Genomic DNA, 13,156 nt, shown 5'->3' on the forward strand with positions numbered 1-13,156 from the left:
ACGTTGAACTGTCTAAAATTGCAGACATTCAACTATTTTGTGACCTACAAAAATGGCAATTTCAAGTGAAATTTCACTTTCAACCCAAACTATAAGCTGTTCTGCACAAAAGTGCTTCACACCCAGGATAGCGCTTGGTTCGAAAAGGCTCTGGTCAGATTCCACAAACAACAGCCCATAGGCACACAGATGAATTTCATTTGGTTAACACAGTTAAAGAGAATTTTTTTTTTCAAATTAGTTACCACCATTTAAACAGTGGAACTTTCAAATGAAATACAAATTTCTGGCTTTCTTGGAACATTGGAAGGTGCGTTCACCCTAAATGTCAGCAAATAGCTGGGGTGGGTGGTGGTGCCCCTTTCAGAGAGAACATGAACTCTCCAGTGCCCCCCGGCCCCCAGGTAGCCCCCTTCACTCATTTGTTTCTTGCCGGATCCTGTAGGTATTTAACTGACTGTGGGACCCCTGCTGCGTACAGGGAAACAAGGAAGGTCACCTTTAGAAGCTGCTCAATGAAGGGACGGATGTGCTCAGTGATTTGGGTCCTGTCATAGGTGCCCCCAGTTGATCCAGGTCCCCACCTTCCTGAGAGCTCTCTGCATCTGTCCCAGCTTGTGCCCAGTGGCTAATGCTCACCTGCCCTCATCCCACCAAGAGCTGAATGGAGTCCAGCCTCTTTTCTCCCTTTGGACAAACACACAGTCCCAGGTCCCATATGTTTTCCTTAGTGACTTCACCTGGGGTTACCTGAGCTGGCTGGGTCTTTATCTCCTGCTGTACCAGTGCACCTGGCAAGCCCCTAGAAGACACCCCTTCCTCAGCACTGAGTGACACATTCCCACCCGATTCAGCCTTACCGTAGAGAGTTCTGCAAATTTCCCCCTGAAATAAAATCACAGAAAAAGGAGAAAGATGTCACCGTGAGCAGCATCTAAACTGATGTCACAGAGGTGGGAAGGAAGGCTTGCAGGGGATGTCATGGTTAAGATTTAGGTCCTGGGTTCAAATCCTGACTCGGCTATTTACTGACTGTGTGGCTTTGGGCAAGACATTTAGCATCTCTGTGCCTCTGTTTCCTCATCTGCAAAGTGGCAAATAATAATGGTATCTACTTTGCAGGGCTCTTGTGAGGATTACGTGAAATGATGTCACGTTTCCCAAACTGTTTTACCACCTTCACAACTTTGTGCCACACCTGTGTCTCACCTCTGCAATTATTTATTTACTATTTTTCCTTAAAGTTGACTCACTTTTTATCTTATGTGCTTACTATAACCTCATCTCAAATAATAATATCCATGAAATCAAGGTATGAAGGTACCAGCCACATTTTTCTATCATCTATCAAAACAAATATTTAATGAGTAAATTTTTAAAAAATGGCTACCATCTCACTTCAATCATGAGAAAACATTAGACGAACTCAAATTGAGGGTCATTCTACCAAGTAATGGCCGAGTAATCTTCAAAAGTGTCTTGCCGTGAGAGGCAAGAAGAGACTCACAGACTGTCACAGATCAGCAGAGACTAAGGAGAAATAAGCACTAAAAGTGGTGTGGGATCCTAGGTAAGATCCTGGAACAGAAAAATGTCACTAGTGGAAAAAGTGACTAAATTCAAATAAGGCCTGTAGTTTAGTTAATATTATGCCATTGTCAATTTCCTGTTCTTGACAATTGTACTATGGCTATGTATGATGTTAATATTAGGGGATGCTGGATAGGGGTGTAAGGAAACTCAGTGCATTATTTTGCAACTTTTCGGTAAATCTAAAATTACTTCAAAATAAAAAGTTTAAAAAAATGGGTACCAATTAAGCAGTTTCTCTTTTGCCCCTTCATTTCAGCACCTGGCAACCACTAATCTTTTTTGTCTCTATGGATTTGCCTGTTCTGGGCATTTCATATAAATGGAATCCTACAATATGTGACCTTTTTTGTCTGGCTTCTTCCACTTAGCACAACGTTTTCAAGGTTCATCCATGTTGTAGCATGTGTCAGTACTTCCTTCCTTTATATGGCTGAATAATATTCCACTGTATGGATGGAGCACATTTTGTTTATCCATTTACCTGCTGATGGACATTTGGGTTGCTTCCACCTTTGACTCTTGTGAGTAGTGCTGCTATGAACATTCCTGTACAAGTTTTTGTTTGAACACTTGTTTTCAATTCTTACTGGGTATGGGGTTTCTTGTTGGGGTGATGAAAATGTTTTGGAGCTAGATAGAGGTGATGGTTGTAAAATACTGTGGATGTACTAAGTGCCACTAAATTGTACACTTTATTTATTTATACTTTTGTGAGGAAGATCGGCCCTGAGCTAACATCTGCCAATCCTCCTGTTTTTTGCTGAGGAAGATTGGAAGACTGGCCCTGGGCTAACATCCATGCCCATCTTCCTCTACTTTACATGGGACACCGCCACAGCATGGCTTAACAAGTGCTGCGTCAGTGTGCGCCTGGGATCCGAATCAGCGAACCCTGGGCCGCCGCAGTGGAGTGCGTGCACTTAACCACTTGCGCCACTGGGCCAGCCCCTAAATTGTACACTTTAAAATGATTAATTTTATGTATGTGAATTTTACCTCAATAAAAAAAAATGGGTACCACCAGTGGAGTATCAACCACGTTTTAGAAAACCTGTGTTTATGCGAGCCTGGAACTTAACACGGTAGGTGGCCCCTAGCAAGTGCATGAAGAATGTTGGCCGGTGTTATCACCCTTGCCGGAGCCACACAAGACTCCTAGCTCCCACCCCAGAGTTCTTTTTACAATGTCACGCTGCTTTCACCAAGAAAGTTCCTCCAACTGTAACCTACGACTCCCCTCGAAGGTCAGCAATAAAATCCCAGGCTCCCCAGCAAACTACCTCCACAATGCCTTGCTTTGGCATCCAAGAACTTTTCTCATTTCCCAAGGTGCACATCTGGCTGGTACGACACTGGCCGTCGCCTCTAGATGTGCTCAGAATGACACAGAATGGACATTCAACAGACACGAAACCAGTTACTTGTTGACTGAACACCAAACCTATTTCAGCAGCTTCTCCCACAAGCCTTACCTCTGCAATAGACCAGATGCTTCATTTACCCAGGACTCTCCCCTACAGTTAGCTGCTTAGGTTGCAATGCCCTGACACCATTCATTTGATTTTATAATGCCCACTCCCATTTCCTCAAAGTACCTTGGGGTGCATTTCGGTGTTTGAGATGAAAGCAAATGCCTGACTGGTCTTGAGGATTTCATGAGCATCCTACAGAAAACTGGACACACTCCAGCACCGCCCAGATCAGGGCAGCATCTTTCTGCTCAGAGCTGACGGATTGGGGTTGGTTTTATTGATGATTATCAGCAAGCTCTTCCTCTTTTCCCCCATCTGTGCTGGTTGTTCCCCATCTCCTGCCCCCAGATCCATTCTCCACCGTTCTCCAAACTTATCTGGGCCCCAGGAGGGGGCTGGCCGCTATGGATAGCAACAGGCTCCTTGCCTTCTGGCTTCTGATTGGGTTAGGCCAATGGGAGGCACAAAGGAGTTGAGAGAGAGGGAGGCGGGAGGCTGCTCTCTTTGCCTCTGCTCCCTCCTGTCTTAGTGCTGTGCCTGGAGACTTCTGCACTCCCCTCTGAGCACCGCTTCTGCTCGGAGCTCCCCCGACTCTATTCCATGGCCCAAAGGGCTTCAGTAACACTGTTCCCCCATCCTGTTTCATCAGGCCTGGGGTGGTCATCACTCCCCCTGTTGCTAGTCCCTGGATACTTCACCTCCCCCTGTTGGTACCTTAAATTGTGTCCTTAAACAATACTTTCAATAAATTATCTTAGAAATCCTAGCTGCAGGTGCCTTCTGTTTCCTAGTTAGACCCTGACTGGCAAATCTTCATTCTCATTGCACCTTGGGTCCAAGGACGAGGAATATCGGAAGCAATGCTAATGGTCAAGGGCATAGCATGTCGAAGTCGAATTATCCTAATGGATATCCTCATCCTTCCTAAGAAACTGATGGAGCACCCAATACGCGCCAAGCATTCAATGGTCCCAATAGCCCAGCAACGTGGAATCATCCCCCCGTTTACAGAAGAGGAAAATGAGGTTTAAAGAGAGGTTAAACTTGCCCAAGGTGACTAAGTGGCAGTGGCTGGATTCAAATCCAGCGTGGATGGGCTCCAGAATGTTGCCTCCTCCCTGTCACCTCACATCCAGAGGGGTCTAATGCATTCAAGAGCCGATGTCATGGCAAATCAGACCCCTGTGCTTGGAAGAAAAGCTTGCTGACACCAAGAAAGATGTCAAAGCCGCAGTTTTGAATCACCCTTCGTAACTCAAACACATCCAGCCACACCCAGGCTATAAACCCAGCGGTGGAAAACGCAACTTGGGAAGATATTCCAGGGACGAACCTCAAGCTCATTTCTCAGTTCCTCAAGAGGCCTGGAGCCTGTTCTGCTGCTGATGGAGGGAACTGTCACCTGCTCACTGCTCAGTGCCCCTGATGTAATGAGCTCCGCAGAAGAGGGCTCAATTGAGATGCTAAACAGCCGTAAATGACATTGTCACCAGCCTTCATAAAGCACAGTGACTCACAGCCCTAATTAAAATGCTGAGGGAAAATGTAAAGAAAGGCTGCCATGGAAAACAGTGACACTCTGCTAAACTGCAGGGTTATTTCTTCCAGGGAAAGAGGTGCTCATGAGTGTGTGTGTGAGCATGTGTGTATATGTGCTGGGGGAGGAGGATAGAGATGGAGAGGCTGACTATTATTCTACTAAAAAACGTGGGATTTTTAACACAGAGGAAAGTCTGTCTAAAGCTATTCCTGTCGCCCAACTTTTTACTATTATGAAATATTTAAACACAGAAAATTTAAAAGAATAGTACAATAATACCTATAAACTTCCAATTAGATTTAACAATTATTAGCATTTGCTATATTTGCCGTGTCTGTCTGTCTGTCTCTCTCTTTCCATCCATCTATCCATCCATCCATCCATCCATCCATCCATCCATCCAACCATCCACCCATCATCTCTCTCTCTGACTCATCTATCTATCCATCCATCTATCAATCTCTCTCTAACTTTACCTACCTACCTATCATCTCTCTCTCTAACTCTATGTATTATCTATCTATCTATCTATCTATCTATCTATCTATCTATCTAGCCATCCATCCATCCATCCATCCATCCATCCATCCATCCATCCAACCATCCATCCATCCATCCATCCATCCATCCATCCATCCATCCATCCATCCATCTGTCACCTCTCTCTGACTCTATCTACCTACCTACTTACCTATCATCTCTCTCTCTGACTCTTTCTCTCTCTGTCTCTTTACACTGAACCATTTGAAAATAAGTTGCAGACATCATGATGCTTCAGCCCTAAATTCTTAAGCACACATAACTTGAGAATAAAGACTCCCACAAAACCCACAGCACCATTATTACACCTAAGAAAATGAACTCTACTTGCAAAATTTCACCACATATTCAGTAGAGGCTGTTTTTTAAACAATGGCAACTGCAGTAGTAAGTTTAATCCCCACTGCTTAGGAGAGAGAAGTCAGTCTGCTGCACAGAAATAGGCTGTCAAGGGGTTCTTGAGCGAGAAGATTTTTGGCTTCATGGGGGCTGGTTCCTGTCAGGAGAGTCTCAAGATGAGGTGCACAGGGCATGATGCTTGACTTAGACACCTGTTTGGAACCAGACAAGAAACCTAGTCTGATTATACCATATTGTTTCGAAAAAGAGCCCTCCTCAAAACGAAATCGCCACACAATTTCCTCCAATGTAATCACCCGTTTTTACTGCAATATGTGGCTCCCAATGACTTCTTGCTGTTTCTGAAATGCAAATACATCCAGAAACCCTTAAAAGCCCATCAAGATATCACTAGTAGGGAGATTCCAGAAGAAATATAAATCCTGAGGGCAAGTCTTGAAGGAGGTACCCCCAAGAAATCCTAGGCATTGAAGGCAGCAGTTAAGGAAACAACATTTATCTACACGTAGGAGTTTTGCGTGTTTGTTAAAAAATAATCAAAAACAATAAAAATATCAAGCCAAAAAATCCATCTGGTCTCATCATTTTATATCACGTTTTGCAAGAAATAAAGGGACTTCATTTCAGTGACTACGATGCTATCAGGGGACAAGTGAAGGTCTTTCCAGCTAAGACTTATCTTAATGAACTAGCACATAGATGTTATTGACTCTTTTCATTACCTGAATTCTGGTACATGAACATAATTGGTTTTCATTTTCCTGACTGAATATTTCAGAGCTAAGAAATTGCTTCAAAAATCAAAGAGAAAAACATGCCCAAAATATGTCAGTTGCTCTCGAGTACTATTCTGATTTATCCCTGTAGGTTCCATTTTTATGTTTAAAATTCCTGGAATGAAATACAGCACAATGTGATCCACATGGCTATTTTCACGATCAGAGAGGATGGACTGCTCACATCATTTGCCCTACTGCATTCTAGTCCTTGGCAAGTTGATCCCTTTCTTGGATACTGGGAGCGACTTGAGGGTAAGGAAAGGGTCTTCCTCTTCTTTATGGCCCAGCCTCCCTTATGGTGTCTGGCACAGAGCTGGGAGTCAGGGTTTGCTTGTTAGATGAAGAAGGGTCTGTCCTAACTCTTGTTCATGACAAGAAATCCTTTAGCTGAGAAGCGCTAGCTGCTCATCGATACCATCCGTAGTTGGGCAAGCTTTTTGAGTTCGCAAGCTCCCTTCTTCATTTCTACCAGAAAGTCCCACCTTTTTAGTCCCCATGGTAGCACTTGAGAGCTGTCAGGTTTTGAATAAAGAAGAGATTCCTGGGTATTATAGAATGTTAGTGGGCAAAGGTTCCTGCCAGAAGCTGAGACGCTTTTCAGGAGACCCCTGGAAATCTGTGGAATTTCTTTCAGGTGCCTTTAGTCCAAGACTCCTGAAGCATCTTGGATGGCCAGAAAGGAGGCCCATGTTTTCTGGGGAATATCAATTGAGAAGAGGTGATCTTATGATGGTAGGGGACAGAATATGCAAATCAGAGGCAGGGAAAAGGAAAACATTGCCCAGGCTGGAAACGGGAATTTCGCCCCTGCAAAGGGCCTCTGTGTTTTCCATCCTAATAGAACAGCCTTTCTTTTAGGAATTGTCAGCAGAAATCACCACTGCGACCCATGGACGAGAACTAGGCAAATGTTTGTCTTGGGAGAGGCAGGGAATGTTATGGTGGAAAAGGTCTTCGAGAGAGTCAGTCCAGGGGTTGTAAACTGAAAAGTCTTGAAGAACCAGGCAAGTGACATAAACAATCTTTAATGATGGGGTTTGTGGCCTAAAGGCAAGAAAAACAACCAAACCAAATCAAACCAAAACACAAACCCTGGACCAGCCAAATAGAACGTAACTGCAGGCTTCTGATTGGAACTGCCCTTGAATTCCAGCTCCTTCATCTCACAGAGGAGAGAGAATTGGGGCTGAGTGAGGGGAAGGGGCATGGCCCACATCAGCCGGCTAACTGAAAAGGTCTCTCTTTGTTGCATTTCTTTCCTGCGTTCTGACCAATGAGATGGGCCTGTTGCTGCCCCCTTTCCAGAGTTACACATACGCTATCTCACTGAATCCTCCTAACAACCCATGCAGTAGCTATAATCCCCATTTCACGGATGACATGCCTGAGGTTCAGAGAGGTTAATTCACTCACCCCGAGTCACAGACTCCACAAGTGCCCGAGCCTGGCATCAGATGCTTCCCCAGATGATGTCTTCTTTTGATTCTCAGTGTGGCCCTCTGCCTTTCAACCTGGCTGCACTTGACCTGGTTCAGTGCCGGAGACCCTGTCACTGAGAGGGTACTACAAATCAGAAGGCTACCACCTTTGATGCCACCTCTTCTGAGCAAGTCTTCCCTGATACCCCCAGTCACCCATCCTGGGTGCTGCAGCAATATTTCGCCTCTATTTCTCTTGCAGAATCTTCATACCTGGTACAAGACTTGTTTGGTGCCCACTGCCCAACCAGACTGCACGCTTCGCCAGAGCAGGGCTCACACCACCTTAATCTGGGCACCTGCCCTTGGGGCCTGGCACTGGGCCTGCCATCGAACACTCATCACTACATGTTTGACAAATGTGCTGCCACCTGCTGCAGAACCACATATAACCGCTGCTCGTCTTCGCCTTATCATCACTAAACATGACGATGCCAAGATCCACGCCTGCTGCACCCTGTTAGCTACACTTTTATTGGGGACTTTGGGGCATTTTCTGTTGATAGATCATTTTCATCTAATAGATTCAAGTAAACTCAATTTTCCAGCATTTCAGGGTGCTGCTCATAACTCTCCTTCCATAGGAACAGGCATGCGAGTGACATAAACATACATGGGACTTGCAAAGGTTGGATGCGGGGCTGACGGCTGCAAAATGAGCTCAAACCAATGGCTTTGGTGAAATCAGTGGTAGTTAGACTGGGTTTACAGCTCCTGTGATTACTTGGTTCCTAAAGTTAAACCTAATAGGGTCCCTTTTAAAATGAATCTCCTTTCTGAAAAGACAGATGGATCAACAAACGAGGCTAATGCCCGACGTTAGATGGGGAGCCAGGGCTGACGTGCACCAAGGTCAAGGTGGGAGGAATCATGCTCAGTCTCCCCTGAACGGTTGGTCCAATCTATGACAACAACCGAGAGAGAGAGAATTAAATTTCCGTTCTGTTTAGAATCTGAGGCTTCTCAGTACTGAAGTAAACATGTAGTTCTCATAAATGAGCTGTGGGCAAAGAGTCAAGACACTGAGGTTCTAGCCCAGCATTGTGTTGTGCAACTTGCACATACCTTTTCTGGGCCTCGGTTTCTCCATCTGTCAAATGAAGATGACAGACAAGAGCGGAGGGCACTGGAATCTCCCGAAGTCTTGTTAAAAATACGGAAACTTCAAGTCTCCCCTGGTGACACCAATTTGTTAGATCTGGGATGGGAGCTGGCATCTCTGCTTTTTGGTGGATTCTGATGCTGATGGTCCACCAGACTGACGTTTGGCATTGCTGGATTAGATGACGTCTCAATGCTACCGTACATCAGAAGGATGAGAATGATCACGTCTACCGTTGTTGTGTTGTTAACCACACATGTGTTCCTACCCTGACCCATGGTGGGAAGCATGCCCCTGTGCTCAAACAGGCCTGATGAAAATTGGTCCTGGAAGGCCAAATTCAACTTCTGTGCATTCTGCCATCTAAGAGGAAAAAGCCCCAGTTCTGGCGGGCACAGACTGCTGCCTGTGGCTCTCAACCACATTTCCAAGGCTTCCAAGCCGTGCAGAGACCCACAGAATGTGAGTGACAGGCAACATACCGAGTCTTGTCATAAGACACCCCAAAACATACACCCAAGAAGGCAGCACAGCTAAACCTGTGTGTACTTACAGTATCCGGGTGAACTGACCCCCAAGTTATCCGGCATCCTGGGAAATTGGCACCTCCACCAGTGAGGAAGCTTTTGGACAACTGTCTGAGTGGTACCTTGGACAGCTCCCCATGGCTCAGCTGCAGAGACCCTCTGGGAGCAGCCTACTCTACAATACCACTCCCAGCCTTTCACCTTTCCCTGTGAAAGACAGCCTCCCGGGTGGTTGCCTTTAGCCACTTGGGGAAAATAAAGAAGAGGCAGGAAAACAAAACAAGGGGCAGGCTGGTCTGGAAACCACATACCCACTATTGGCCCCAAATGGTGCTGCAGGAGACTTCCCTATGGGGTTTCCTTTCTTCCACAATCACCAATCTTGGCATAACTATTGTTCCCAGAACACGTTTCACATGCACTATCACAAAATCTTCAAAACAATCCCTTATGGGAGCTATTGTTCTCATTGTGCAGATAATGGAACTGCAACTCAGAGAGGTTAAGTGACCAGCCAGAGGTCACACAGCCATGGCATGAGCTAAGCTTGGCCTCAAGCAGAGGTCCTCGCCATGTCTCTCTACTATGCTGTTGGCCCTTTCCCTACACGGTCTGGGACTTTGGGGAAGTCACAATTTTTGGAGACGTAGTCATGCCCCTGACTGCTGGGGTAGCCTCCGGGTGAGCAGATGTATCAGGAAATGAGGCTGTGGGTGCTAGGCAGGAGCACATGTCAGACTGCTCATGTGCCCAGACATGTGCAAAAAGACCCAAATTAAGAAGCCAAAAATCAGGAATGAAGTCTCTGATTGTGCCACTTACCAGCTAGGTAACTATAGGCAGGTCGCTTGGCTTGCCCTGCCTCAGTTTCCAGATCTGCAAAATGGGATTCAGATCATTGTGCAGGAGACCTGGGGAGTTTGGGGAGTATTCCCAAGGATATTCTAGGAATACCCTGTGTGTGAGAGTGCCTTGGAGACAGCACAATGCTGTGCGCCTTTTTGAGGGCTTCTGGAAACCGGGCTGGTGGAAAAGACCGGGGTGGTGGTGGTGGAAGCAGTGGGGCAGAATGCCGCCCTCCAGAGACCTGCCAAGGCTTCTCAAATCTGTCTGCTGAGACGCCGGAGGGCAGAGGAGAATGGACTCCACCCCTGAGGGCTGGGGCACCAGAGGCTCCTTCCCTGTTTTATCTGAAGTTCCAAATAACAATGGCGAAAATCAACGCTCCCCTGTGTCTTTGTGAACCCGCAGTATTTACCTCACCCCCAATTAAAGAAACAGCGGAAGAAAGGGTGAAGTTTTCCCCTTATTCCTCTGGGGGACTGGCCTGAGGGGTCAGCTCCTTCCTCCTCTCTTCCAGGGTCCCAGGCCACCGGAGGCCGAAGGCCGGAGCACTGCGCCTCCGCCCAGAGCCGCCCCTGGGGGCGCTCCCTGCGTGGCCGCTTGGTGCTCTTCTGAGGCCTGAGCGCGGGTGTGAGCTGGCCTGTGGGATTAGCGGGGATCTCATCTGCAAAGAACCCTACGCGTCTTCCCCCGCGCTACTTGGGTTCCACTGGAAGCGCGCCAACCTACCGCAGCCTGGGGACACTGAGGGGCGGACCTCCAGTTCGTATTGGCAGGAAACCCCCTGCCCTGGAGTCTCCCGGGTCCAGTCTCCCGGGGCGTTATGATAATAAAATACTAGCAATATTTCCCGCGTATTGAGCGCTTGCCCCAGGCTTTACGACAGCCCCACGAAAAAGGTATTGTTTTCCCCATTTTACAGACAAGAGAACTGAAGCTTCGAGAGGTGAAGGGACTTACCTAAGGCCACACAGCAAGTAAAGGGTAAATCTAGGATTAGAACCAGGGGTGTCACTCGAAAGCTTTCTGCCCTCGCTCTACTGCCTTCTCGGCGCGCCTGCCTCTCCAGGTGCCTGCCCCAGACAGCACGGTCCCGAGCCCGCGGAGAGCAGCAGGCGCTCCGGCCACAATGCCCCAGGGGTGAGGGCGAGAGTCCCGTGGTCTCTAGGGCGCAGTCCGGAGAGCCCCGTCCGGATCCTCGGACCCCAGGGTCCTCGCGTGGCCCTGGAAACAAACCTATTGCGCGCGGTGCACTGCCGGCCCCGAATCCCAGTGGAGCGCGCCCCTTGCCCGTCCAGGGGACACGCCGGGAGCCCTAGAGCATCTTTCGAGCGGAAGGCATAACTTTCCTAAATTCTGGGAGCCGGCGCTCTTGCACCCCAATCCCGCCCGGACTGAAAAAGTAAGAGGTGCAGGCGGCCCCGCCACTACCGCAGGAGCGCAATGAAGATCCTCGCAAAGTTGGAAGCCAGGCAGGAGCAACATTCCCCAGGAGCAGAGCCCTCCCAGCCTCGGGCCCCCCGCCGAGGGTGGCTAGCAATGCCAAAGAGTCCGCCATTACCGCGGGCTCGCAGCTGCCATCCCTCGGGAGAGCCGGGCACGGAGGGGAGCCTAAAGTTGAGGTTGGACAGGTGCAACGATCCCCAGCGACTGGCGTCCCCCAGCCTCAGGCTGCCCGTTGGGGGTTGCGAGCGGTGCCAAAGGGTCCGCCATTACCGCAGGCGCGCAGCTCGCAGCCGAGCGCGCGGCTCAAGAGGGACAGGGTCCCTGCAAAGTTGGAGCCGGGCGGGCGCGTCGACCCCCGGGACCGGAGCCCCGGGCCTGGGGCCGCCCGCTGGGAGGAGAACGGGGCCGCCCGAACCAAGTTGGGACGCGCGGCAAACCCTGAGCCTCCTGCGCGCACTGGGGGCTCGCACGGGAGCGGGCAGCCCTAGGGGACAGAGAGGGGCCGCGGGACGCCTGGGCCAACTCACCTGCCGCCGAGCCGGGCAGCGCCGAGGCTGCCTCTTCGCGCTGCGCACCCGCCCGCCCGCTGGTCCGCTCGCCTGCCCGCCTCCTACTCCTCCTTCTCCTCCTGCTCCTCCTCCCGGGCGCCCGCGGCCGCCGCGCTCCCGGCTCCGAATCCTCCGGGTCCGCCGCCCCGCGCGTGCGGCTGGAGGGCGCCAGTCGCACCCACTCACCTCCCGGTAGGAGCCGCGCGCGTCCCTCCCCCTTCCCCTCTGCTTTGTGCCTCTCTGATCCTCCCCGCCCCCCCTCGCCGAGCCCCCACCCCTCCCTTGTCCCCTCCCCTCCCTCCGCCCCAGCGAACCCAAGTTCTGGACGGAGGCTGCGGGCTTCCCTCGCGCAGTGCCAGGCGCCCCGCGCGCACCCCTGGCTCACCTGGTCCGCCCGGCCGCCGCTCGCCGCCTGGCCGCCCCTCGGAGGAGCCGCGGCCCTAAGTACCTCCTCGCCCAGCGGCTGGAAACGCCGCATAAATATGTAGGGACTGAGCCGTGAGCTCAGCGAGGGTCGTGAGGGGGAATTTATTTCTTAATGTCCCTCCTTTATCCTATCATCGCTGAAACGAATTAGCGGTGACGTCCAACCCGGGCTGGTTTATGGGTGTGGGGAGGGAGACGTCGCAACCCTCATTAAAAGAGCCGCTCTGGGCTCCAAAGCATACATCTTTTATATAACCTAATTTCCATTTTTTTTTCTATCAGGAAACACACACACACACCATGACAATTTCTGGGAGCCTGGAGGGGGCTGAATGGAGTAGCCACAGAGCAGCTCTCTTAGGGCAGAGAGGGCCCCATGGGAGGCAGGGATGGTTATTTCTGTCTCTACATCAGTGTGGGGACAACATTCCTTAACGGGACAGAGGGCCATACAGCCTAACGCGTGAGCAGGGCTGGAAGCCCCCAGGAGCCCTCAGGAGGT

The 13,156-nt window shown here is 49.6% G+C and overlaps 1 protein-coding gene across 1 annotated transcript in view; it reads right to left on the bottom strand.

The window, feature by feature from the left end:
* Nucleotides 1-12,319, bottom strand: part of NOS1 (nitric oxide synthase 1) — a 105,800-nt gene extending 93,481 nt beyond the window's left edge. The window contains exon 1 of the mRNA XM_058531515.1: nucleotides 12,208-12,319. The gene's annotated coding sequence lies outside the window, so the exon portion shown is untranslated. The remainder of the gene's footprint in view (nucleotides 1-12,207) is intronic.
* Between the last annotated feature and the right edge of the window lie 837 nt (nucleotides 12,320-13,156).

The sequence above is a fragment of the Diceros bicornis genome, chromosome 35 (genome assembly GCF_020826845.1).
Source record: "Diceros bicornis minor isolate mBicDic1 chromosome 35, mDicBic1.mat.cur, whole genome shotgun sequence".
Classification (NCBI taxonomy): Eukaryota; Metazoa; Chordata; class Mammalia; order Perissodactyla; family Rhinocerotidae; genus Diceros; species Diceros bicornis.